The following is a 4,005-nucleotide window of genomic DNA, read 5'->3' as shown; positions in this document are numbered from 1 at the left end:
CGTGGATTCTTAATTTTGTGTGTTGTGAATCTAAATGTATAACCCTGTGGCATTGTGCTTTTTCTTATTGTATACTCTGGTTTTATTGGTTGATATTCACTTGAAGATAGTTACATATAGCTAACCTCCAGTTTTGAGACTGTGTCCAATTTAGATACTGATGCTCTGTATCAACAAGCACATCTCCACCAACCGTGACAGTTTTGTGCAATGTGAGCTAATCCTTGGTAATACTAAATAATTTTTAGGAGGATGTGGATTTGTGCTCAAAGTTCTTATTCTCCACCCCAATCTCCACCACATCTTCTAATAGCCACAAAGACCAATCGTAAGAGATTTTTCAAGGCAATCCTCTGGCACAAATACCGAATCAACCTATTACAATAGCAACTCCTTTGCAAGTCCCTCTTAGTCACAGAACTGACCACCTTGATGGTATGATAACCCAGTCAGTATTCCTCAAAGGCATTTGTCATCCTGGTAATAACTAGCAGTGCCAGGATCACACTGGAAGTCAGTTTGATCTCAAAGACCATGTTCTTTCCATAATGTTACAAAGGGCTCTAAATACCAATTTTTCCAGTAGTTTGTTGTATGGCCCCGGGAATTCTCAGAAGTTCAGTATATTGTCTTCACGATTCTTTTTGGTTATAATTTACAGACACTGGCTCAGTTCTGCTTCAGAAGAGTGAGCATTTTATGGAGTTTGTAGGAATATCTCATATAATCCAAGGACAGGAAGTACAGTTTATGAGCGACGAGAACAGAAGCCATAATGTCATCAGGAAATAAGGCAGCTACTCTCCTTACTCTGTGAAACTCCATGCTTAATCTGTGCCTATTTTTTTTTCTCTGAACACTGGGTTTTAAACTTTTTCATGTGCCTGGTGCAAAAGAGTTACAACCCTCTTCGGCAGCATTGCTGCTAAATATCCTCCCAGCTTTACCAATATTGTTTCAGCTTTTGTTCCATGACCATATTTGTCGTGTGTCAAGGAACCCATCCCTGTTGATGGCAGCCAGATTTTAAAGGAGGGCATAATCAGTAGACATCTAAATAGGTATAAACTATAGTATATCTATATTTCCTTCTTTGGGAAATGAGAAGACTCGATTTGATAATAATAATAATAGTAATAATTGATAGTAACTAAGTCTTTATTCTATTTCAGGCACTTGGCAAAATAATTTACACATCTTATCTTATTGCATCTTGTAACAACCTTATGGGGCAGGAAGTTTATGCCCCATTTTAAAGGTTTATTATTTTTGAGAAAGAGAAAGAGAGAGGGCATGAGCAGTGGCAGAGCAGAGACGGTGGCACAGAGGATCTAAACCAAGCTCTGCACTGACATCAGAGAGCCCAACACGGGGCTCAAATACAGGAACTGTGAGATCATGACCTGACCAGAACAGGATGCTTAACCCTCTGAGCCACCCAGGTGCCCCATAGATAAGTTAAATGGGGCACAGATAGGTTAAGACATTTGCTCAACATGACCTCTAAAATGCCTTATAATTCCAAAATGCTATAGATTTTAGTTAAATATCACAGTCTGAATAAATCTGATATACATTGAGTGAAAATAATATGAAAATATATTTTACTTCTTGACCTCAGGTCATTCTTTTTCTTAAAGACAAAGCTAGTACGTACACAAAAATAATGCAATATAGTTTGATGATCAGATTAATTAATTTAAATACTTATCATCCCAAAGTGTACCTAGAACATGGTGATAATAAATGATGAAATACCAGGGGATCAGGCACTCAGGAAAAATATCCCCAATGAAGAAATGGGGACTTTGTGGTTAAAGAAGAAATATAAAACCAAACACAAAAGAATTCAAATTGAGTTACTCCAGTTTGGAAGACATGTTTTCACCTCCCGGGTATGTTTCTGTATTGTTCCACAATGTAATCATGCTTTGTTGACCATGGGTTATGACGCTCCATTCATGGCACCATTTGTAAATATTTAACTCTGTGCCCAACCTTTATAACCTCTTTTCAAATGCAGCACAGTTGAAAAAGTTTTACAAATGCAGTCTTTTCCAATTATAGTAGAAAAGAATGGGGAAACATTCAATTAAGTAATTTTTATTTTCATACTGTATAATGAAAAGCTCTCCATTACTGGAAGAAAATGATACAAAGTCAGCAAAGCTTATACATCAGTAGTGAAGTGCTCTGCACAGTTTCACTGCAATGTGCCCCTTTAGTGGATTTGACTAAAGAACCAAATTTCATTTTGCATGTAATAACTATAGTAAAAAGAATTTTTCTCACCATTTAAGGATGAAAATTACCATTATAGAAAGACAACAGTAATTAAATAAATTAAAAGCATCTTTAAAGTTTTCCATATATATATATATATATATATATATATATATATATAATATATATTTTAAATCGCCATTAACTGTACAAGCATTAAATTCTGGACTAAGACATTTACAGAAACTAGTGTGAAAAGCTGAAAAGAAGGCTTGGTTTTTAGAAAAGGGGTGGTCATTTAATCGCCTATATACTACATTAAAATACAATTCTCCAGGGGAAAAAAAGCTATACAGAGCAGTCAGATTTATCCCACATTTCTTATTTAATTTTAGACCTAATCTTATACATCAGGCGTGCGTAGCTATTCTTTAAACCAACCTTGATTCAACAAGAAGTCAATATCCAGATACTAGTTATTTGTTAGCGCAAAGTGAAAGGAGAAAGACTAAACTGAATAATGTAATTATAGAAAGAAATTATGGAAGACTGATAATTGTATTATACACATAGAATTGTCTATAAAAATATTAAACAGGCGACAAGAGGGTTTTTTTTTTCAGAAATAAGATAAAAACATCTATGTTAAGTGAATAAATGATCATCAGTTAATATATAGCTAGGTGAATGTAAAAATGTATCTGGAGTATTACAGTCCTGAGATCTGGGGAGTCCAACCTTCAAGTTTAAATTCCACAACCCCAAATCCTGTAAATTGTATACATTATCTACACAGCTTACAATAAGATACTTTGAAAATACTATATTGACAGCAGCAGCCCCTGGATTTGAGTTCAAGAGAACAGTTATTGAAAAAAAAATTCGTTTTTAAGTGACTCTGTGTGTGTGTGTGTGTGTGTGTGTGTGTGTCACATCTAGGAGTGGGGGTGGAATGTCAGTTTGGAAAGAGAAGCGGGGAACAGGAGAGAAGAGGGAGAGATAGGCAAAGATGCATGATTTAGGAAATGGCATTTCTAAACATAATTTCTTTTCTCACACCATTGCCATTTTTATATCAGGAGATTTATAAAAAGTCTATGTAAAAATTATGCATATACCAGTACCTAAGAAATTGTGAAATAGTCGCTTAATTTTCCAACTATTTCAAGTAAATTTTTATTAATTAAAATATCATTTCATTTATTTCAACCCCCTCGACTGAAAAGAAATCTTCCTTTATTTTTGGGGAATAAAACTTTCCCTGATTATGTCCTCAGTGTGGTAGTGAAATGATGGTTATGAGGCCACACAGCCATAATCACTGGTCAAAAAATATTTTGATTGCTAAGAGACTCCCAAGATGATTCATTATGTTGCAATTTTGTTATATAAGTTGCTAATTAAAATAGAATCTTAGTTATTACTCAGAAAGTTTTATTATTGAGAGATTTTCCTGGCCATTGTAGGATTTAATCTGTAGTAAGTAGGCATCAGTTAAAATTAAGAAAGGTAACAAACAGATATCTAGATAGAAGACTGAAAAGTAGTGCTGGGAATGGCTAGAGATGTTGGTTGATATATCTCTAGAGAAAAAAGCTAAATTAAGAATTTCCTCATATCTGCGAATAAAAAAGAGGTTTCTTTATTGAAAGATTGTATGACTAGGATATGATGGCCACACACTGGCTCACTTCTATTACATAGCTTTGCTTTCAAATTTTTGATAAAGTTTGTTTGTTTGTTTGTTTGTTTATTTTTAAATGTTTATTTTTGAGAGAAAGA

This window comes from Panthera onca, chromosome B1, assembly GCF_046562875.1.
Source record: "Panthera onca isolate mPanOnc1 chromosome B1, mPanOnc1 haplotype 2, whole genome shotgun sequence".
Classification (NCBI taxonomy): Eukaryota; Metazoa; Chordata; class Mammalia; order Carnivora; family Felidae; genus Panthera; species Panthera onca.
Note: the sequence above shows the minus strand (reverse complement) of the source record.